Genomic DNA, 25,235 nt, shown 5'->3' with positions numbered 1-25,235 from the left:
ATGATTTTACTTGTCTTTTCACTGAAGGGCTAACGAGAAAGCTAGAATCCATATAGATAGTTTTAAGACAATATGCCCAAACAACATAGCTTACTGTTTGGGATTGTGGCATAAGGGTTTTGTATTGATCTGAGAAGTTAAATTTTAAGGTAGGCATAGGTCCACAGCATAAAACAAATAACCTCAGAGAAAGTGTTATACTTTAATTTGCCTTAAAATTAGTAGAATGATTATTATTAGACAGCCTGTTGACTGTAGAAGATGAACACAGGCTGAATGCTTTACTTTAGGAAGCTAAAAATAAATGAGATCAACCTGACCTTGAATAAGGAAGGCAAGCTACAAGGGAACACTGAATGAGGGCAAAGGGCTCCTTTACATTCTGCCAGGATTTGGAGGTCTGGCAATGTACATACTCTGCTCATAATGAGCCCTGATTCATTGGCATGAAAAGAAGAAAATAGTGGTTTAATATTCTGAACAAAATGAACACAGTAATATTGTAAAAATTAAATAGTACTTTTCCTTTATAGAGACAAAATGAGAAATCTGCAACAGTTTTCTTTGTTTTTTTCTTCAACGTTGTGAAATTGACACATTCCTTTAAAACATGCTGACTTTAACAGAAGTGTGTTTTCACATGAAAAGTGACCTTTCATGTACATTTTGGCTATGATTTCAACTTATGTTTTCTATGTTTTCTAATTAAGGTCTTCTGGATTTCTAGAACTTAATACAATTTATCTGAGTTTCCTGGAATGTACAAGATAACTGACATGTATGGGGTATGCCATTAATTAAAGGGTATCTTTCTTCCCAGGCTTCCCCCACATGCAACATAATGGAATTTATTTTTTAAAAGAGTAGGTAGATGAAAAGAAATTTTTCACTGTCACTGAGTGCTTATTGGACTAGGCATCATTATCCAAGATCTTTTCTATGCAAGTTTGAGACCAAAGTGAATCCAAGAACTCTGTCCAGAAATTTGCAGTCCCTTACCTTTCAGTCTTATTCATGGCTTTTCTGTAATCTTCAGTATCCTTACTATGAAAGTAATTTTTGTTTCTGTCTGTAATCAGCCTTGCAAGAGGCTCTGTCTCATGGTCATTTCACCAGCCTTGCCTCTTGCTAGGAAGGCACTACATTCTCTTCCACCACAGAAAATTCTCCTCTTTACCTGGCACTAAGCTGCATCAGTCCCTACCATATTGCACCGCAGGGGGAAACACTTCCTAATTTCTTCTGTCTTGCACTGCAGATGTCAATCTAGGTTGCTAGTTTGCAACACTCATTTAATATCAGCTTTATTTATCCAGATAAGTTCAAAGTTAAAACCGCAGTTCTTATACTTGCAAAGCAATAAAGTTAAATGCTTGATTAGTAACACCAGAAACATGACTACAAAACCAAAACACTAAATAAGTTAATGCAAATTTGAAATATATCTGCCAATAGTCTCAAAAATTGGTTCTTCATGTGATTTTTTTTCAATGACATTTTTATTGATTGTGACATCTATGACAAATGAGGGTCTTCTCATCTCAGATAGTTTTGTCTGTGTCATCAAACACCAAAATATATGACTTCACATTTGCAATTATGTGGATACACAAAGAACTTCGATGCAGAGGCTGGAACCTTCCATAGTTTTCTCTTTGCTAGTTATTTTTATTTTATCTTGTTTATTGGTATTTGAGGTCTCCACAAACATAAATGAAACTTTTTTGGTTGGTAAGCTCTGTCTTGTCTTCTGTAATGATCTAGCTCTGTTTTCTTGATTCTTCTTATGGCTCTCTTATTTATCTGATCACTTTGTTTCTTTTGGTCTTCACATACATGCATTTTCAGAGTTTTCTTACAACTGCAGTCTTTATATCATAGAAACTTTATGCAGCGCTTTTTAAGGGTCTCTTGCACAGATTTCCAGCCAAACCACAGTCATTTATCAGTACTGTGGATGTCTAACAGGAAACCTTCTGTGGTTGGTTTTCCATAGATGCTAATGATGAGGTTATGACTTATCATATTTGTCATAGAATGTTTCCATAAGCTTATAAGCTTTTGTATCTCAATCGAGTATTTGTCCATTTCTTTACTTCTTAGCTTGCATTTTTCTCCTTACCAACTACATGTTTAAATTACATTTCCTTTTTGTTAAACCTCCATTCATGTTTCTCTTTACTGGTGTACGATGGTGAATTTAAATATGAGGATCTACGCCTCCTTTGCTAACAGGTTTTATGTATTGCAGACAAAGAGAAAAGTATTTTGCAAATAAATTTCATCTTCAATAAAGATGTTGGAGCCAAAGTGATATTGTTGCGTTAACTGCAGTAAAGAGTTTAATTAATTAGAATGTTGAAAGAAATATTTTCATGTTGAAATAAAGAGAATTGGGAAAATATTTTTGTGGATCCAGGATTTTACCTTTGAAACTCAACATGGGGTGACCTTAGGAAGAATTGCTGGGACTACAATGATGACCATTATGTTTACTCATGTTTTTGTAGTTTATAGGCTTACAAGAGGAAAACTTAAAATGTCACTGGAACTAATTGCTTGGGATTGACAATTCTTATACATATGTTGATTTGGAGCGGTAGAGCTTATGCATAGTTTTGGGGTTCATAAATACTGCAAGGTCAAGTAGAAACAAAAAAACAGGAATCAAAGAAAATTAAATTAGATTAAGTGTTCAATGAACTACACCTCTCTACTTGCAAACAGTACATCATATGGTTTAGCAGAATGTTTCCATACTAAATAGAAACAAGAAAAGGAAAGATTAACATGAGTACATATACAAGCCAACTAGACCTTCCAAAAATAAGTAATAATAATAATTATAGCAATAATAATAACAAAAATAACCAATAATAATTTTTACATTCATCTTAAATTTCTTAATGTTTAATTGCTACTATGGCTGGCTGCTGCTACTAAGTACTTTAGTAAAAATCCCACTCACAGTTTGTTGTCATCAAGCCTCATTTGTGGGCTAGGAAGCTTCAGCTGATTTGGGGTCATAAGCCACCCATCAGCCTGTCTGTTTAGTTGTGTTTCTTGCTTTGCTGTCTTTTGTCTGTTGTTGCACATATTTGCTAGCTCTACTGAGTAAATATTTCTGGGTTTTGGTGTATCTGGGATTTCTTTCTGAACTGCAATTGATATAGCTTTCTACCAAAATAAAAAAGACTTATCAAAGTCTTTAGAGGGATTTTTTTTTTTTTTAATTCCAAGGTACAAGCCATTTCATAAGATTAGGGTGGCCCACAAACAAGTCTTTCAGGCTTTTGTGCAATTGTATAATACTCCCCACTTCATCATCACTCTCTGAATTTAGAAATCCTCTCAAATATAATGCAACAGAAGTTGTAAACTGAGCATGTATTAAGGTCTTTTTTATTCCTGTCTTTTTTCCTCTGCACATGATGTCAATAGAATACACCCGTCGAAGGGAAACCAGGTCAAGTCAGCTGGAAAAGAAGAGACAAGAAATTTTTAGAGAAGCCTTTTACCTGTAGTATTGCAATGGCACATCAAACAAAACTTTACACAGGAGGGAGAATGGTCTCAAAAGACATATATAAAAATATTTTGGTTTGAGGGATGTAATTTTAAAATTTGTTTTCATACTTGTGATGTTAAACATTAAAGTAAAAACATCCTTGTTTGATGCAGTGATTATTGCTATGATTCTTACTCCTCATCTCTCAAAATCTGCATTTTCATTGCTTATTTTATTGTTTTCTTTTTGGTATCCCTTTCTTCCACCTATGTAATGGTCTGGTTTTCCGTTGTGCAATGTCTCATAACTGTTCCAATTTGCTCAAATGTGGTCCAGCCCTTTCTCTGCACTTAGAGTGTTTAAATACACATGTATTCATTTCCAAGCACTGAAGCTTTCTAGATTTGTATCAAGTTTTCACACAAGGGGTGTGACAGCTGTATTAAGAAGTGCCATCTATGATGATGTTTGGGTTCATTTGGAACTGGTTATGGCTGCACTCCATATTATACATATTTTGTCTATCCCTAAATGCTGTATGTGGTCAAGGTCTTAAAGAAGAGGTGTTTGGCTGCTACCTGTTCCAAAGCTCAGTAACCCTCTAATAGAAGCATGAAATTTTCAGTCTTTCACAGATGGTGTAATAGTGCCTAAGTGAAGTAAAGTTTGTAGGTAGAGAGTGTATATTGGCTTCCATGAGCTAGAGTAGCTGGGAAAACAGTTCAACTTTCAAGCAGAGATGTTCTTGAGATTATAATGCATATAATTGTACATTTACATAACTGCATAGGAACAGACACACCAAGCAAAAGGCACTCCAAGTTAGTATCTGTACACTTCCTTCCCTGCAGGATATGGCTTCAATGGTAGTTAAGAACAACAGCATACCAAAATCTCATCTAAGCTTCCTCCCAGATGTTACTCTTTCAACAATTGTCCTGTAGGACTGTTTCCCAACTTCTCTGTCCTAGTTGAAATTACCCAGAAGTACGAAGACTCCACAGTAATTGTAACATTTATGTGTACTAGTGATCTTTGTAATACTGAAGCGATATATTACATAGAAAGGAAACTACACAAGTTACTCAGCTTTTCAGACAAATGCTTGTAGATGTAATAATTTAGCATCACAGAATCATGTTTGAGTGAAGATGCACTGGTTAGAGAATCACCACCCATTCCCTGGCTTAAACTGTGTTGTCACTAGCAGGTGTCTGTAATATGACAGGTTTGAATTTTGTCACAAGTAATTTATTTGAATTTCAGTCACATCCACCCCTAAAAATAGTAGAACTAAGTTCGGGAGAAAAGTTGTGGTTCCACACTGTAAGTTACTCACTTTAAAATGCCAGCTTCAGTGGCTTGGCTCTACTTTTTGAATATATTAAAGTTGTTCATTTGGACTGCTCCTACCCTTTCTGGCTGACACACTCCATTCGCTGTGATCAGCTAGCCAACATGTTAATGGAATGTAATTTGAGTTGCACATAATTATTTGGATGGGAGACTACCACGCTTCTGTAGTCTAACAGGTAGCTGGATTATGTAGCTTTATTATTCAAAGCAAATGGGAACATGAGTTACATGCTGTGTAACTGAAATGAGTAGGCCCATAGATTCATTCTGATGCTTATTAAAGTGGCTTGTCATAGTTAATGCACTTGTAAAATAGGATTTATAATGGAAACATTTAAAGTGGGAACAGCAACTTACCCCCATCTACCAGTAGCTATGAAAATATTATCATATGGCAGCATGTTAAAACAGAAAATGAGTTCAGTTGTATATGTTGCAGTACAGATTCTTCTATATGCCTAATGCGACAAATCTTTAATAGGTAATTCATTATTTTTTATAGTATTTCTTGATAGAGGAAGTCTAATAATGTACTGTAACTTTTGTTGGTCTGTCTACTTTGTACATTCTGTTCCTAGAATTAATAGCTTTTGTACATAATTGTCGTGGTTTAAAGCCAGCTAGCAACCAAGACCCATGCAGCCTCTCACTCACTCCCACCACAGTGGAATGGGGGAGGATTAGAAGAGTAAAAGTGAGAAAACTCATGGGTTGAGGTAAACAGTTTAATCAGTAAAGCAAAAGCCGCATACACAAGCAAAGCAAAGCAAGGAATTCATTCACTGCTTTCCATCGACAGGCAGGTGTTCAGCCATCCCCAGGAAAGCAGGGCTCTGTCATATGTAATGGTTACTCAGGAAGAAAAACACCATAATGCTGAACTCTTCGTTCTTATTCCCCCATTCTACATACTCAGCATGACCTCACACGGCATGGAATATCCCTTTGGCTAATTTGGGTCACCTGTCCCTCCCAATTTCCCGTGCCCCTCTGGCCCTCTGGCTGGCAGGGCCCAGGAATCTGAAAAGTCCTTGACTTAGTATAAACATCACCCAGTAACAACTGAAAACATCAGTGTCCCATCAACATAGCTCTTACATCAAAAGCAAAGCACAGCACTACACCAGCTACTAAGAAGAAAACTAATTCTTTCTCAGCTGAAACCAGGACAATAATCAACCTTTGAAGGAGTGTCTTGAAAGAAAGTCTCAAAGCAATGACAGAATTTGTTTTCCTTTGATAATTTCATTAGATTACATGATGATCTTATCTAGTTTTATTTGGTATCCTCAGACACTCAGAGACAAAAGGAGGAATAAGTGTTGGTGGAAAAGTTGGCATGGAAGGAAGGCCTTGTTTGTTTGTTCTTACTTTCTGCAAGCCTACATTTTGGGGTTTTTTAGACCCTTCTACATTTTCAGAGTCAGGCTCTAATCATATGCATTCTAAATAAATATAACTACCAAGATAAAGTGACAACCAGTATGGGAAGTTTCACTTCTGAAATTCCATGTTGTGTGCTACCCAGCAAGACAATTCCAGACTAGCTTTTTGGGCCAGTAACTCAGTCAGTGCTGAAAATCGCATGAAATCTGGAGGGAGAATTCATCCCATCTGGCACTGTATGGAACGGGACATTACTTATTGGGGGCAGCTCATTCCAGACCTCCATATTGCTTTCAGACAGTGACATGGGTTCTTATCAAGCTGGTCAAGGTATTAGGCCTTTCAAAATGCCTTTATGAGGGCCTTGAGGATGAGCAATATGAGCAATACATAGAAGCAATACATACTTTCATGAGACTCCACCCAGAGTTCTGCATTCAGATCCAAGGTCCCTAGCACAAACAGGTCATGGAACTCTTGAAGTTGTCCAGAAGAGGGCTACTAAAATGATCAGAGGGACAGAACACTTCTCCTGTTAGGAAAGGCTGAGGCAGTTTGGGTTGTTCAGCCTGGAGAAGAGAAGGCTCTAGGGTGATCTTATTGTGGCCTTTTATATACAAAAGGGGTCTTGTAAGAAAGATGGAGAAAAGCTTTTCTCAGGACCTGTAGCTATAGAGTAACAGTTTTAAACAGAAAGAAGACAAATTTAGGTTAGGTTAGATTAGGTTAGGTTAGATTAGATTAGATAAAATATAAGGAAGAGATACTATAACCATGGTGAGATAATTTTTGCTGGAGATGATGGTGGTGGTCGTACTAAAATATGCAGGATCCAATAAAACATTTTAGTTTCACCCAAATTGTTAAGATCTGTCTGCTAAACACAGATAGGATCTTGAAAGGTAATGAAATAAAAAAAAACCTTTTTGTAGATCAACTCTATATTTAAAAACTTGCATTTAGAGATATGATGATATAAGGATTTACCTTGTAGTTGCCTAACATCTATCTGGCAGCATGTTTGTACCATAATTATAGCTATTTTGGCATTTTAGTCAATATGCAAATCGTTCTTTTTCTACTTGTTCCAAGAGTTGAAGAAACATTTCCTTCCTCTTGCATGGTATACAAACATCTGTACTGTAAGGAATTACTTTCCATGTACAGGATTAAACACTGACAAATGTATTGGAACTGCAAATCCTTTTATTAATTATGGCAGATGTAAACTGCAGAAGTTTGTTATAAAGTAATATAACGGCATTTTTTGAGCATTCATTATTACTGCTAATGGTGACAGCCTAGTATATGGAATCATTACATAATAGCTGACTCTATCACAAATAGGGTATCAAATGCTGAATTTATATCAGTCCTTTCCAGGCAGGTATTGTACTATAATTGCATCACAGAATATTTACGCTAACCTGGAAGAAGATAAAATAAATGTATGTTGCATTTTGTGAATATCTGAAATATATTTGTTTATTTTATTAAAATGTGATTAGAAATCACATTTTTATGTGTTGTTACAAATTTTCTTTCTTTTTGGTGTTTAACAGGTATAGATACTAACTTTTTATAAATATAGGAAGGAGTAGGTACTTTAGAGCAATGTGTGTTTTCCTGTTAAGAATATTCATATTTTCACACAGAGAAGTCACAGGTGGCTTTATACGCTATTTAATAGAATTATATTGATAAATGAACAGTTCCTACAGTCATTCACACATCAGTTCTCAAATATATAAAATCTGTTGTGTGTGTGCACATGCACGCGCCTGTGCTTAAAATAGGAAAAAGAGAGAGTGGGAAATATTTTACATTACACTTGCTGTAAAAGAAATTATGCTTCCTTTCCTTAGCTGAGGTATAGCTATAGTAATTTCTCTGCAGTTGATGAAGCTATACGTGATATTTGTGATGTAAACCCTGGTGGGTTTGATTTAGAATGCTACTACTGAAATTTTGGATATAGGCAGGCAGAATCTAACTCTTCAATCTAGGTTTTGCAACAACAGAAAGATGCTAAAATGTGCAATAAATTTAATTATAGAAGACATATTGAATCTTTAGTTTTGCCTGAAATCTTGCCTCTTAGAATTCGTCTGCATTTACTTTGTTCAGATTAGCAATTAATTTCACCCTTTCTTTCTGTGCTACACCAGCAGCATAATTCTTCTAACTCTGTGCTAACGTACTGAGACAATATCGACTCAAGAAGAAATACATCATTAGTTGATTCTACAGTGTCATTTACTGCAGCTTCCTTGATTCTCCTCAGGGACCTGGTATATTACATGGATTACTTTCCCCCCCCCCCTCCCCCTAAGATTGGGCATAAAAAATACTATTTCTGTTTCTAAGATATTATACATAATTTTCTTTCAAAGTTTAATAAATTTAAATTCCCTTTTTTATACAATGCTGACTTGAAACTATTTTAAAATTCTTTTAGTGGAAACAACTGTGAAGACACAAGTCCAGCTTTTGTGAAGTTCAAATAATTTCAGCAGTATGGTTTAAATCCATTGAAACCTTTTTAATCAAAGAGTGCTTAAGTAGGACAAGATAGGATTAGAATGAGATTCTGTGGAAAATACTAAAACATGCAATTACCAGCTTGCAAAAGCAGCAGAACAGAATTGTGGAATCTAAAGAACAGGAGGCAATAAAGCAAGAGTTTTGAGAAAAAAAAATTAAGATAGAATATTTCAAATTGCCATGCCAAAACCACTTCTGCTGATTGCAATTACATGGAGTCAAGATTACCACTATTGAATACTACCTCCAACACCTGAAAAAACTTCTGTGAAACATGCTGAGAAGTTTGATTTTTTAGTCATTACTTTTGTTTTTTCAGTCAAGAAATTGGGAGGTTATGCTGGAAAAAAAAGTTTAGAACTGAATTTGAAAATGTGGGCTTTTAAAAAAATCTTGTTATATATTTTTTCTGTAAGCTCTTGGTGATGGAAGAAAGCAGTTTCTTGACTGATCAAACAACTATAATTTGCATCTTATGGCTAAATAGGAGCAAATTGCTTTCAGTCAATATCTTAAGGGTGTTAGCAAACCTGATAATCTCATAAAAGAACTTAGCAAAAATAATTTTATGAGTTGAGTCAGTTTAAATTGTACTAGAAAATATTCATCTTAAAATACCATCTAGATGCAAACAGCAACTGCTGCTTTCATGTTAATAAACAGAAATTACAACTGCTGTTGTTAAATAATGTGTGGTTAAGATTGTGCCCCTGGATCTGAAAGCAAATGAGAGTCTCCATTCATGGATTCTCTTACTCGTTATCTTCCATTTAGGACCTGGACAATTTTTTTGGCAATATAACATAATGATTAAGATATCTATAAGACCTTTGAGTAAAGTGCTTTGTCCCTTGTTACAGTCATAAAGATTGTCTATGAATGAGTAGAGCAGATTATGGCTGCACTGCATGTTCCTGTAGCCTCTAATAAGGTGTCCATTCCCCTTTAGGCAGGACCTGCTGTGGTAATTACAGCTGCAAGTGAGGATGCTTTAGGCCAGCTCTAACATAGTTTGATACACAGGGTGTCACCACACACTTTTTGGGGACATGGAGAGCAAAACTATCAAGTTCCAAGTACTTCCTAGATCTCTTCAGTAGCATAATAACATTACCTGTCACATTTGTAGCAGCTTTACCATTTGATTTCTTTCCTTTCGGTGGAGCAAACATTTTCACAGGATTATCTAGTGCGATTGCAACATACCTTTTCTTAATGATAGTAGCCATTACAACATAGATACTTAAAAAGACAGGACTTCACCCCTTCCCCAAATCTGTGCTGCACTACATTTCTCTGTATTAAATGTTAAAGATCATTTGATCAACTATTCCCTATTTATTGTAAATCCCACCTTCACACATGCTGTTCATTTTATCACCTTGATCCCATAGTACTGTCAGAAAATACTGTACTTTTAACAAGAGTTGATACTTGAGTATAAAAGAGCACTATGTGGGTTATCATGTGACAACAAAAGCTCTGTTCTTTGTTTTTTCTCTTCTTCTCCACATCCTTATTGTCAGTGGCAAACTGCATGGAACTCTTTATTTCTTATATGGAACACATGGACAAGCTCTGCATGATTCTTTCAGTGTTTAGCATGGGACAGAGATGTTGGTTAATTGGTTTTCTGAGTATGATAGTTTTACTATCATGAGATGAAAAGCTATGCCTCTCCTGTCAGCACTTGTTGATGAAGCTGGTTTTTTTTCCCTCTGACACCGCAGTCCCAGAGAAAAGCATATGACTACTTGTTTTTTTATGAAAAAAAAAAAAAAAAAAAGAAAAAAAACAAACCAAACCACAGTTGCAGTTATACTGATGGAGTGATTATCTCCAAAGAGAGGGGAAAAAAAGGGAGAGGGTGGAGAGTGGGAACAGACTGAATTCTGTATATCTCATGAACCTATAGGTGAACATCAAGGAAAAGAGTCACTTGAGGTGAAGGCACACAGACCTAGACTCTATCTGGGCTGATCCACCCTGAGGCTGTTGAGTGGCAACACAGTCAGAATCACAGGTCACAAGAAGTATCTACTAGCATTAGTGCAGCTGAACCCAAGCCCATGTATTCTTTCTAAACATGAATAAATAATGTTATTCTAAATTCTATTGGGTCTGTTAAGCATTTTCAGTAACATAAATAATGTTCATTCTTAATATCACGCTTCAATATAGGATTTTTCAATAGATTGTCATTTTCTTCAGATGGAAAACGTAACTTAAAGCACCATGTTGGGAAATGAAGAAGCAAATAAAATGTTATAGATTGCATTTCTTTAAATCAGGAAAAAAAGTAATCTAGAAATAATTTGCCCAAAATTACTTCAACCTTCCTGTTAAATTACATCGACATTTATTTAATATTACTGTTTGTTTTCTGGGAGCACAGCACTTATCTATTAAAGGGTTTGCAATGTTAAAGTTATTACCTCCCCTAGTTCTTGATCTTTGAAAATTTACAAGATTCCTGCTACATAACACAATTATAGAACTGTGCCATATGCTTTATGCATATGGCAAGCATTTTGGAGAAGCTTTCAGTATTGTGTTCTGCAGATCTATGCAGAAAGTGCTACTCTGAGATTTGTGCAAATAGTTACAGCTGGAAAAAAGGTTGTTTAATTATAAAACAATAATGGAGCTGGGTTGAACTACTTAAGGGAAACCTGACACAGATGCTTGTGTAATAAAGCCCAGTTATTAATTTATAGAATTAGCCCTGCCCTGCAAGCTGCTCCCAGCATGTGAACCCCATTGACATCAGCAGGGCTTTGCAAAGACACTGCCTTCCAGCCAGATGGACCACTTTGCAGGATCAGAGATTAAGAGTACCATTTGAATTAGATAAAAAATGACACGAACAACTACGTCAGGCTTCCATCCTTCAATGTAACTGTCATATTATCTCATTTTTTCAGTACTTATTTTGCATTGTTATCATGTACAAACTGCCGGATGTGTCAGTAATTTGGTGGAATTTTATTCAGGAACTTAAGAGCCAGATTCTCAAATAGTAATCGTTCCCTTGAGGTGAAATGAAACGTAACTAGCTTTTAAATTCTTGCTGCAGTGTAGAATAATTTGGGGACTCTGACATGTATTTTTCTTTTATGCTTTAAGAAAGAGTAGCACAGAAGTTGGATGGGCAACTTACTGTCTGCTGAGGGTTATTCTCTGAAAGCAGATTACATCTTCTATGAACTATGAAGAAAGGCAGAGTAGACAGTCTGAAAATGTTTGAACTGTCAGAAATACTCACTGCAGAATCAAGAACCTCATGTTTATACCAAAGATCAGGCTAACACTCCGTATGGTGAGATCCCCAATTTCAATATAAGGAAGTGTATGTGAATAAGTTTTAGGTTTGAGTTCCAAATAAGAAAACAGCAGTTTTACACCTATATTTTCATGTCCATATTGCAGTAACCCTTCATTGGTATGAATCTGACAACATGCAAACCACGCTGTGCAGATTGACAATCTTATTGCTGAAGTACACTGGAAACAGAAACCAGAGAAAATTAGCTGTCTGAAAAGAGGTATGTTTTCTTAAAAGTATTTCATAAAACAAACTTAAACACATCCCCCCCCCCCCCCCCCCCCCCCCCCCAAATCAAAATCAACCAAACCAGAAAGTTTAAAAAGATAGTAAGGGAAAGTTACCTCCTAAACCCCTCAATTATCTTGCTACTTTCTTCTCATTCTTCAGAGGATGTATCTGAGACACTTGATTTTCAAAAGCCACAATCTCACAGCTGAATTTCATACTTAGACTGTATCTGAGTTCTGTCCTTACTTTAAAGCTAAACTGTTTTTTTTTTTATATATATTAAAAAAATTCTCAGATGAAAACTTTGACTTGTGGTTTCATCTTTTATATTGATTTTATAAATGGGGAACTGTTGTGTCATGTGTAAGTGACCATTAAAACAATCATACCAAACAGTGTTTCAAATAACTTCGCAAATTTAAACATTGCTTCTTCAACAACTTATAATACATAGGTTTTTATGCTTGATTTGAAGTATTTGCTTTCTGTCCACTGAAGCTCATTCTGCATTATAAGAGGATTTTTTTATTACAGAATGGATAAAAAAAACCCATCAAACAAAACAAAAAAGCCCAGTCCGTTGTCATCCTATTTGTATGTGAACTCTCTTGACTTCATATTAGCCATTTGTTTCTAAGGTACAACTTAAAACAGTAGAAAAATGTTTCAGAAGGATAAGATGAAACAATTAAAGGTATATCAGTTAACCATAAAGGTAGTGTATTAGATCTTTCTGTACATGCTATTATTTAGGCATTAAATAACCATCAATCTACTTCAGTCAAAAGCACATTTCTGATTGTCAGTTTTAATTTTTACAAAACTTAAATCATCTTAATTTACTTCTTGAGGTCTTGATGTCATTGAACTTCACGTTTAGAAGAATAATGGATGAACATACAATCATAGACTCTTTCTCTACAATCATAGAATCATAAAGTCACCAAATAGTTTGGGTTGGAAGGAACATTTAAAGGTCATCTAGTCCAAACCAGCCTTCAATGAACAGGGATATCTTCAACTAGATTAGGTTGCTCAGAGCCCCATCCTACCTGACCTTGAATGTTTCCAGGGATGGGGCATCTACCACCTCTCTGGGCCACCTGTTCCAGTGTTTCACCACCCTCATGGTAAAAAATTTCTTCCTTATAGCTAGTCTAAGTCTACCTTCTGCTAGATTAAAACCATTACCCCTTTCCCTAGCACTACAGGTCCTACAATAATGTCTGGCCCCATCTTTCTCATTGTGATAAGGGCTCCCTGGAGCCTTCTCTTTTGCAGGCTGAACAACTCCAACTCTCTCAGCCTTTCCTCGTAGGAGAGGTGTTCCATCCCTCTGAACATTTTGTGGTCCTTCTCTGGACCCACTCTTTCCATGTCTTTCCTGTGCTGAGTACTGCAGAGCTGGATGCAGTACTCCAGGTGGGGTCTCACCAGAGCAGAGTAGAGGGGCAGAATTACTTCTTTTGACCTGCTGGCCATGCTTCTTTGATGCAGCTAAGGGTATGTTTGGCCTTCTAGGCTGTGAGCACACATTGCTGACTCATGTCCAGCTTTTCACGTACCAGAGCCCCCAAGTCCTTCTCCACAGGGCTGCTCTCTATCACTTCATCCCACAGCCTGTATTGATACTGGGCGTTGCCCTGACTCAGGTGCAGGACTTTGCACTTGGCCTTGTTGAACCTCATGATGTTCACATAAGCCCACTTCTTGAGATTGTCCAGGTTCCTCTGGATGGCATCCTGATCCTCAAGTGTGTCAACCACACAACACAGCTTGGTCTTGTCTGCAAGTTGCTGAGGGTGTACTTAATCACACTATGTCATTGATGAAGATATTAAACAGTATTGGTCCCAATATGAACCTCTGGAGGACACCATTCAATGCTAATCTCCATCTGGACATGGAATCATTGACCACTACCCTCTGGATGCAACCATCCAACCAGTTCCTCATCCACTGAACAGTCCACCCATCAATTCCATATCTCTCCAATTTAGAGAAAAGGATGTTGTGGGGGATGGTGTCAAAGGCTTTACAGAAGTCCAGATAGGTGACGTTCGTAGTTCTTCCTTTGTCCACTGATGTAGTCGCTCCATCATAGAAGGCCACTAGGTTGGTCAGGCAGGACTTGCCCTTGGTAAATCCATCCTGGCTGTCTCAAATAAACCTCTCTGTCCTTCTTGGGCCTTATTATAGATTCTAGGAGGATCTGTTTCATGATCTTGTCAAGAAGGAGCGACTCTGGCAGGTTGGTAGTTCCCAGGGTCTTCCTTTCTACTCTTTTTTTTAAATGAGTGCAATGTTTCCCTTTTTCCAGTCACCAGGAACTGCCATTACTTTCCAAATACCATGGAGAGTGGCTTAGCAACTATGTCAGCCAATTCCATCAGGACTTTGGGATGTACTTCATCAGGTCCCATAGACTTATGTATGCCTAGGTTCCTCAGGTGATCACAAACCTGATCTTCTCTTACTGTGGGAGGGACTTTGATCATCCAGTCCTTATCTTCAGGTCCATCCACTTGAGTGGTGTTGGAAGAGAGGTTGCTGATGAAGCCTTGCCTTGGCCTTCCTGACTCCACCCCTATACAACTGGGCAACGTCCCTGTACTCTTCCCGAGATACCTGTCCCTGCTTCCACTGCCTGTGCATTTCCTTGTCCTTTAGTTTGACCCACAGATCTTGACTCACCATGCCAGTCTCTTGCCTTCCATTCTGATTTCTTACATCTGGGGCTTGAGTGCCTTTGTACTCTATGGAAAGCTTCCTTAAAATTCTGCCAGGTCTGTTCTGCTATTTTGTCCCTAAAGACAGTTTGCCAGGGGATCCCATCGACTTAACTCCTTGAACAGCTAGCTGGAAGTTTGCTTTCCTAAAATTCAAGGTCCTGACTTTACTCTTCTCCTAACCCATATCCCTCAGGACTGTGAACTTCACCAGTACATGATCACTGCAGCCCAAGCTGCTTTCACTGATTAGCTCACTTGCATTGGTGACCATCAGGTCCAATATCACATCCCCTCTGGTAGGGCTGTCTATTACCTGGATTAAGAAGTTGTCCTTAATGTACTCCAGGAGCCTTCTGTATTGCCTACAGCTTGCTGTTACTTTTCCAGCAGATATCAGGGTGGTCAAAGTCCCCCAGCAGGATGAGAGCCTGCAAATGCGATGTCTCCAGTAGCTGGAGTAAGAAGGCTTTGTTAGTAGGCTACCCTTAATCAGATGGCCTGTTATAAACACCAGTCACAAGGTTTCCTTTGTTGTCTCCATCTTTAATTCTTACCCATAAACTTTCAACCTGTATGTGGCTATCCTTTAGAGACAGCTCTTCACAATTTTTAATGTAGAGGACAAGCCCTCCTTCCTCACCTGTCCCTTCTGAACAGCCTGTAGCCATCAATAGCCACATTCCAGTCATGGGATTCATCCCACCAAGTTTAAGTCATAGTAACTTGGTCTTAGCTTTCTAGAAGCATGGCAGCTTTGAGCTCCTCCTGTTTGTTGCCCACACCATGTGCATTGGTATAGAGGCAATTCATAGAGGATACCTTCTTAGAGGAACACACCTTAATTCCTTTGAGGTACTTCATTGGTGTTTCCCTGCTGGGTCCTATTACCTCAGGAGCCCCTGATTTATCTCCATAAAATTTCAAGTGTGCTGTAGCATAATCAGCATGTCTCACAGCAGCAGGCTGAGGGTCCTTGCTAGCACCTGTCCCTCTAACCTTGGTGTGTTGTCCCACAGCTTGTCATAGGTAAGCCTGATATTACCCCACACCCCCTTCAAGCCTAGTTTAAAGCTCTGTCAATCAGCCCTGCTAGCTCATGAGCAAAGACTCTCTTCCACCTTTGAGAAAGGTGAATCCCATCTGACACTAGCAGGCTTGGTGCCACGTAGGCCATCCCACTATTGTAAAACCCCAAAACTGTGGCAATGAACCAGTTATAGAGCCATGTATTAGTAGACTCTGTCTATCTGCTTCCAATGTCACTGCCCACAACTGGAAGCATAGAGGAAAAGAATACCTTGCTCTGGATGCACAAACCAGAAATGCTTTTGGGCAAGAAATTGGGCCACCCATTTCAATAACATATATTTCACTCAGTACTACAAAATTTTTATTTTTTATTACATGCTTGCCTACAGCAACTGCGTCTGTGTAAAATTTTTCAGCTCTACTTCAGTACACTTACTTGTTGGTTATATTGCCAGATTTCATGAGGAATCTTGATTTGCATGTCTGGTGATTCTTTTTAAGCAGACAACATAATGGACAAGAAGCTAAGGAAATCATCCACTCTCAGACAGGCAATGCCATTATATCTTTTTTTAAGGTAATATTTGAAGCCAACAGCTGTAAATTGCTTTCCACTGAGATATTAATGATTCTGAGGTAGAACTCAGAGGTTTCTATCAATTTAGGCATACTGACATTTTGCTGAAGTAAGAACTCTAGAAAGAAAAGGCAGTAATTCTTAACCTGTTAAATTACTGCTTTTGCTCCATATGATTAACTTCCGTAAGCTTACTTTATAGGCAGAAGATACCTTGCACACTTTAAGGATTCTTTTACGTGACAAAAGTTTGCTTATGAACTTCCAGGACACTGACACATTGCATAAGACTTCATCCAGTGGATGTAATAGTGATATGTTGGACAAGACACTAAAAACTTACAATTCCTAAGGATATGTCAAAAGCATAAGCCTGGGATCAGACTATGTTATTCAGGGGTTTGCCCAGATGGGTCTTGAAAACTTCCAAAGATGGACACTGCACAACTTCTCTGGCAACCTTCTTCTCTGCTTGACTGTATTCGAAAGAAGAAACTTTTTTGTTGTATCCAGACTGATTGGCTCTTTCTCAATTTTGTTGTGGGCTGCCTCTGATCCACCTGACAGATTTCTTAGTGAAGAGCCTGGCTCTGTCTTCTTGATGACCTGCTCACAGGCAGCTGTTAGGTCCCCCTGAAACTGTCTCTCATCCAGGCTGGCTAAGCCCATCTTCCCCAGCCTCTTGTAAGGCATGCTCTTCTGTCCTTGACCAGCTTGGTGACCCTCCTCTGAACTCACTCCAATTTGTCAGTGTCCGTCTTGTACTGGGGAGGCCTGAACTGGGCACGATAATTCATATATGGTCTGATGAGTACTGTAAAGAAGAAAAATCACTTCTTTTGATCTACCAGCTGTTCCCACATTCATATGGCCTAGGACACTGTTAATGAGCTTTTGCTGCTAGGACCCTCTGCCAGCTCACACTCAGCTTGCTGTCAGCCAAGACACACACACACACACACATCCCAGTCTTCTTCAGCACAGCTGTCCCTCACTCATTCAGACTCCAGCCTGCATTGTTGCAGGGGCTAATTCATTCCATGTGTGAGAATTTTCAAGAGATTCCTGTCAGGCTGTTCCCTACCCAGGTCCCTTTCAAAGGCAGCCCTGTCCTGGGTTCTGCTCAGTTTGTTGTCTCCCATAAGCCAATTAAGTGTAGTCCATCTCTTCCTCTAGGCCATTGATAAAGATGTAGGATAGGTCCCAGTGCATATCCTGAAGAAACTCCACCTGCAAATGGCCTTAAGCCAAAGGAAGAATCACTAAGCACTATCCTTTGAGACTCATCATCCAACTTCTTTCTCATCTATCTAGCAGATCCCCTGTCTGGAGCACAATGTACCAGGATGCATACAAAGATGCTGTAAGAGACCATGTCAGAAGTCTTTTTAAGTGAAGAGAGGCAACACCCACTGCTCTCCCCTCATCCACAGGTCTTGTTATTTCATCTTAGGAAGCAAACAGATGTCAACCATCCTTTACTCTTGAAGAACATAAACATAAAACACAAAATACAAGTCTAATGCCCTGCATTAAATTCCTTTTGAAGTAATTTTGGCCTCTGAAGAAAAATTCAAATAATATTTTTTTTTTATTTTTCTAATTTAAACAATGTATGGAGTTATTTTTTCTAATATTATTCATTTAATCTAAAGCTTTATATACAAACTGTATCAGAAGCTTTGCATTATTTCCTTTTTAGCATCATAATTATGATGCTAAAATCTTCTGAATAACCTGTTTTCCTTCATCTAAAGTTTCTCATTGAGTAACCAATAAGGGAAGTTATGAGGGCTTTTCATTGGAGTAAAAAGCCTCATTGTAAGTGCTCCCCAGCTTTTTTGCTTCTTCTACAACTTGAAATTGACTGAAAAGGTATCACCATGCCGTTGTGGTTCTTTGGCAATTTTAATTGCAGAATCCACAGAAAAGACAATGTACAATGTATGTGCCTAACTCAAAGCAGTCCAAGGAGCAGCCTAAGCCACTACTTCTGAATTAGTTCATTTTACGTTAAATAAAAAACAACCACTTGATGCATCAGACTCTTTGCTTTGACAATAATTCATCTGTTTATTTCATTATATATAGCTTTTAAGAGATTTTTTTTTTCTTCTTTTTTTTTTTTTTTTTTTTTTTTTTTTTTGTCTGTAGGAACATTCTGCAATCACAGAAGACTTTAAAGGCAGGTGATTTTGTAGAATTTCTTCAATCTAAGTAAACTGTTTATTAGTTGGTTTAACCAGAAAGTACCTCTAGGCTAAGGCAATAGTTAGGTTTCAGCCCACATTACATTTATTGAAATTTACATCTTGTTCCCATCATGGAAGTCATCAGGTATTATAGATTGTTTTTGATAGAGGTGGATGACGAGTCATCAACTGAACTATCAAATATCTATTTTCCAAAGCATTTAGACATTTCAAACTTTTCTCTCTCTCCTTTTTTTTTTTATTTTTTTTTTTTTTTTATACTTCAGTTAGTTACTCACAATCTGTCCATTAGGGACTGTAGATTTAGGTCAGATCTTCACAATTTCCTGCAGGTTCTTCCATGCCCCTTGGCCTGCACTGTAAAACAATAAAAGCTGTATTTAGCTGTATAACCCTGCTAGAAGACTATTGAGCTCAGTGTCATGCTGACATGTTACATGACCTCAGAACCACAGTTAGATCACTTCTATGCAAGCCATGTGTAGATGTAGGAGGTGTAGGTGTGACTTCCACTATATAAAACTCAGTTCCAATGTATTCTTGAGTCTGGTTCCTACCCCCACTGTAGACTGCAGCTGCGTCATCTAAACCTTCAAACACAGTCAAATATTATGTCTTTTAAATGTATTCACTTTTCTAAGTGCATTGGTGGGTTTTATTTTTGATTCAGGTAACTTTCTGCAAGAGAATATAAGATTAATTTGAAAAGCCCAGACTAAAAAGATGGTACAATAATTGAAAATCCAAACCATTTCTTATATACTTATTATTTATATAAATAATGAAGCAGATGCATTTATCTGTCACCCTATACTCAACTTGGGAATTATTCTTTTGCAGCAAAACATGATCTGCAACACTATTTCAACAAGGAGATAGAATAAATATTACACAATTTTATAAATGGACTATGCTTCTGTTAAAATTTCTCCATACCATAAAATCATTAACAATTTTCATTTGAAACATTAAAAGATGTTGTTGGGGTTTTTTTGATTGTTTCTGGTTTTCTTTAGAAAATCTGTGGTATTTAAAACTCACTAAATCATAAGCGTTTGCTTTTGTATGGATTGCTTTACACTTCCTAATGATGATAGAAATTCATCACTAGATGTGTGTGCACTGTTTATATGTACAGAAGAATATTAAGAACTATTTGGTTTGATGACAGCTGAATACTACATAATTACTCTTGCACTGTCTTTTCCAGGCTAAATTTGGTTGAAGATGGTACAAATATATTTTTATATATATATATATATATAAAATAAAACAGCATTATTTTACTGTGGTGTATTTTAAAATGGACAACACTACATTCAACCAGTATAGTAAAGGAAAAGCAATATAGAAACATACTTTGTTCATTTGATAGAAATTGATGTTATTCTAAGATATTTAAGGTGACAAGCAGTTTTAGTAGCTTATCTTTCTTGTGATAGAAAAGAGGAAATTTTCAGAATAGGAATGATCCATTGATTTACTAGTGTTACAGTGGCATAAAAATGGAACATAACATATATCAGGACCACAGACAGAATGAATAAAAGAAAGCAATGAAAATAAATGAAGATGTTGAGTGGGATTCAGTTTTGGAGCATGTAAGTGGGATACATAGTTTTCAGGCAGTGCATGAAAAGATTTGAGCAATCTCTCCATGTTAGAGAAGAGAGGAAAAGATGGGCAGAAGTATGATTTCACTACAAACACATTTGTATCTGCTAAGCAGTATCCACACAACTGAAACAGAACAAAGTCAGAAAAACTGTGAAACAATAACACCACTGAACCTAAAAAATGAAAGCCATGTAAAGTGAATTAGGCTATTAAACAGCCTCTTTTTTTTTTTTTCTTGATTAAATAATATACTTTTAAATAGGCATTGCTAAAATATTTTAATTTTTGCTTCTGCAAACTCAGCCTACATTTGTCTTTTCCTCTCATAATCAATTTTATACCCAGTATTCAAAAGCGATGAGGCTATTTATTTCATCAATATTTAAATTCTCATTCAGAATGACGTAATACACATCAAAATGTTTCACTCGGTCTTAGCAGGCAATTTATTACCAGTAAAGAGAGACAACAAAATCCAATTTATGTAATTCAGTTTCTGTACATACTGCTTTGTTTCACAAGTTGAGGAATGAATTGGTATTCTGTATTTTTCTTACTACAGGGCCAACATGACATTATATGCAATGTTATAGCAGACTTTTCATATGGGTAGTTAACTGTGGGAAAATCACTTTGAGAGGGGAATTAGAGAAAACTGGGACCTAATAGGAGTGTAGTATTACAGAAAGTTTTGGGCTTTTTTTAGGGTAAAAGAAAGCTATTGCTTTCAATATGGTTGGCATGTGTGGAACCTACATCACCACAGTTCCCTAAGCAACATATCCTGCCATCTCAGCACATGCTGATAAGAGTAAAAGAGGATGGAGAGGAGTGGAGAAAATGCTGCCAGGCTCTGTTGTGCTCCCTGCAGGAACGGGAACTTGATGGCACCACAGAGCTAATTAAGCTGCACAGCAGTTGTCACATGAAGAATCTATGAGATGTCTGTGGCTGAGCCAAACGTTGTGGCAAAATTACTTTCCTCAGATAAAATAATCTCACTGTGATACTAACACACACCTCCATCTCAGTTACCTGCCTGCAAGGTGCTACTGCACCTCACTGGGCACGTGATGCCAGTCAGTAACAATAGTATGCATGACCAGGGTCATTCAAGCTCCATCTAAGTGTGATGGAAGTAGACTAGTCCTGAACAGAAATAAGTCCAAATGAAGGGAATTGTTGACTAACTCTCAGATTACCCAACTCCGATTTAGTGTTCACAAAACTAGTTCAAGTTGACTCAGTCTCTAAAATCTTGAGGAGGATAAGAAACAATAAACAGATAGTGACAAGAACACCATTATCTAAGTGATGCAGAAAGAAGCTTTCAAGTGAGGGAAGTTCTGGCTATGAGAGGAAACAAGATGATGAGGTGTTGCAATCCACTGACACCAGCACTAAATCAGTTGAAAACAGGACAAAGATAATTGTGGTAGTGGAAGATAGTGACCTCCAACTCAAATAGCCCGCCTCAACAGAGGGCAAAACCTCACTTAAGGAGCATGTGCAGTTAGTAGAGAACTTCAGAAGTGCTGAGGATGTGTTCTAATTTACATTAGAAGTGAGAAACTTGTAACCAATCCTATGTATGATGAATAAATATATTCAATAAATGCAATACACTATGAAGTATAAAAAGTGAACAGATGAGTGGAGAAGTTAGGGAAGACTCCATCATAACTTCTGGGATCAGTCGATGGGCTGAACCTGCCTTCTGCCCCATAGGGACACCTATTGGGTAAAAATTTTGTCATATGGGTGCTAAATTACTAACCCACGCTAGCTGTTATTAGTGATTATAGTGTGGTTGTATATCACTTGAAGCTTGTTTTTGCAGACAGTCACCGGCAATCACAAACCTTAATTTGTCATGATTTTACATTAATGAAGAGTGTTATTACATAAACTGTTAGTCTTAGTCCTTCGTGGGCACTAGCAGTTGCCAGCAGCAGGTGACACACTCAAATAAAGTGGGCAGACCCGCTGAGGGGTCCCCCTGATGCTGTTGGTGTGTTTCCCTGAACAAGTCAGTCCAATCATCCCCCGATCCAGTGGGACTGTTCCACGAAGGGTCCCTGTAACGGGATGCTGACAGACTGGTTCGGCACAGGGGTCTTGGCTTTCCTGGGGCATCCATAGAAAGATCAAACACTAGGGGCTGAGGAAATCTCCCCCCTCCCCCCTTCATGTGACATTAACACACAACTCAAAGAAGCCCTTGGCCAGTGGCTCCCTTCCCGTTCAAATATTAAAAACATAAAAGTAACTGGCAGTTCATGATATCTAGCCACTAAGACAACTGAAAAGTAAAATTTACTATTACTGAGAGTATATTAATAAAGGAAGGAAAAGAATTAAAATGGTTTCTGAATTCTTCAGAAAAAAATATTATAGACTAATTAATATGTTCATATTTCTCTTATCTAAGTGATGAATAGAAACCGATTATAAAAATAAGCAAAGGGGAAACATATATATTATGGAAATTACCTTTCAAGTTGACTAAACCTTGTTTCTCCCTAAAATGCAAAAAAAAAAAAAAAAAAAAAATCACTGAATTTTAGGAAATGTCGCTGTATTCCCCATCATTTTCCTAAAACTAAGTTTTAGGCAATTCTTTGTAAAGGAACAATGTAAACATGTCATCTTCTAAAAAGGAAGATTTTCTTTTTTTCAGTGACTTGGAGAGATAAAAATATTAATGAGCTTTGTTAGCAAATTGGCCTATATTAAGGTATAGTGTTATGGATAAGAGATGTATGTCTTTGATATTTAGGATAAGCACTTATTCCAGCACTTGTTCTTTCACATTAATCCAGAAAACTGAGGAAAATCAGTTGCTCTCCTTGCTCCAAAAATGCTGGGTTTTTTCTTGTTGGTAGTATTTATAAAAAGCTTTATGGCCTCCAGATGAAAAAAGCCTCTGTAAGCGATGATACTTGAGTACTGAGGGGCTGATCGTTGGAAATCTTTGAAAAAAATTCCCTCACTCCCTTAGGGCAGGCAAAGTTGGAAACTGAGAGCTTATTGTGGATATCTACTGAGTGTAGGGGAAAGAGATGATGTTGTCTTATACTTCCCATTAAAGGTCTACATTCAGAGGTTTGGTTCAGTTTATCAAATAATTACTTAGTTCTGCACACAAAACTATACAAATCTGCATAAAAGCATCTTTTCAGGTGGCTTATTTAAGCAATGGAGATATATTTTTTGTCACCATCCTGTGACCTTTAAGCAGCTTAAAGCCTTCAGGTATATTCTATGCAAAGTAGTCAAGAGAAATCAACATACTGTTAGTAGGATTAAAGTTTGTCATACAGAAATCTGCAAGAGGACTAGGGGTATATACTATTGCATGTACTCCATACACTTCTGAGATGAGATATCCGTAGCAACAGTGAGATGAAATTGTGAAAGTTTACTTTTTAATGGTTCAAGATGCATTTAGACAAGAAAATGTTTCTTATATATAGTCTAATGTTAGTAGAATGCTTCCTATAAATCTTCTGAGGAGCTGAAAACAATTCCCACTGGAGCTCTGGAAATTGTGCCTCTTCATCACCGCTGAAGTGTTGCCTTCTGGAAGGGCTGAGTAATTAAGAAAGCGCTTGCCAGTTCAGCATGGTGTGGCAGCAGCTGTCTGTTCACTCAGGTGAGAGAATTGAATTCTGGAGAGCTCTTGATCCACTTTCCCTGGCTTGCTTTTAAAAGGAAAGGTCTATGCTTCATAATCTCTCTTTTGGTTTTCCAACACTACCCAACACAAAGCCTCACTGCAGAAAGTTGTGTACGTCTTTTCCTTCTATGCTACAGACATTAGGTTGTTGGAATGTTACAAAGTTATAATAAAAGGAGTAAAACCAAGGAATTGGAGCAAGCCACTGTATATCTATTGATAGCTTGGAGACAGAACGTGTAATTTAGCCCCTCTTTCTAGTCTTATTTTAATAAAGTAAACAGACTATTTTCTCTGCCCAATACCTAAGGAAGGAAAAGAAAGAAAACATGGAAAGTAAGAGGAGTGAGGCATAAGTGTGTATGAAAGAGAACATATTCAGTTGCTACCAGCAAGACATTTAAGTTTCAGCTTTGTAGGAGGTTCTTAGCATACAGAAAACATGAATTTAAAAGCTAGTTTCTGTCTGGGGAGGGAATTTTATTGAAATTTGAACCTTTGCAGACATAAACTCAGACATTAGTAGTGAAAAAAGCGTGTTACTATGGAATTGCCTGCAGGAGTATGAAGTATCGTACTTGGTTTCATATTTTTCTTTCTGTGTGTTGTTTTGGGTTGGGTTTTTTTTTTGTTTCTTTGTGTTTTGGGTTTGATTTTTTTGTTTGTTTGGTTTTTTGTCACTACTAACTTTCTGATTGTATCTTTTATTTTTTTCTGTCCTTTCTCTTTTACTTCCACTTCTTCCTCTAAAGCATATTTGCAATCACTTCAATTTCAACCTCAGATTCCATCATCATTTATGAAGCCTGAAGCTGACCCAGCAGCAAATTTGGCTTATGTTTTTTTAAAGCACAGCTTGACACTCCATTTCTTAAAAAAAACTCTTCCATTTTGATTGAAAATCATTTCCACTGAAGGAAGTCAGTGTCATCACTAGAGGTGATACTAGAAGAATGGGAAAAAAAAAAAAGGGAATAATTTCTGCATACCAGCTGTATCCTGACAGTATTCCCATATGGTTACATCACCTTGTGGTAC

The sequence above is a fragment of the Falco naumanni genome, chromosome 2 (genome assembly GCF_017639655.2).
Source record: "Falco naumanni isolate bFalNau1 chromosome 2, bFalNau1.pat, whole genome shotgun sequence".
NCBI classification, from domain to species: domain Eukaryota; kingdom Metazoa; phylum Chordata; class Aves; order Falconiformes; family Falconidae; genus Falco; species Falco naumanni.
Note: the sequence above shows the minus strand (reverse complement) of the source record.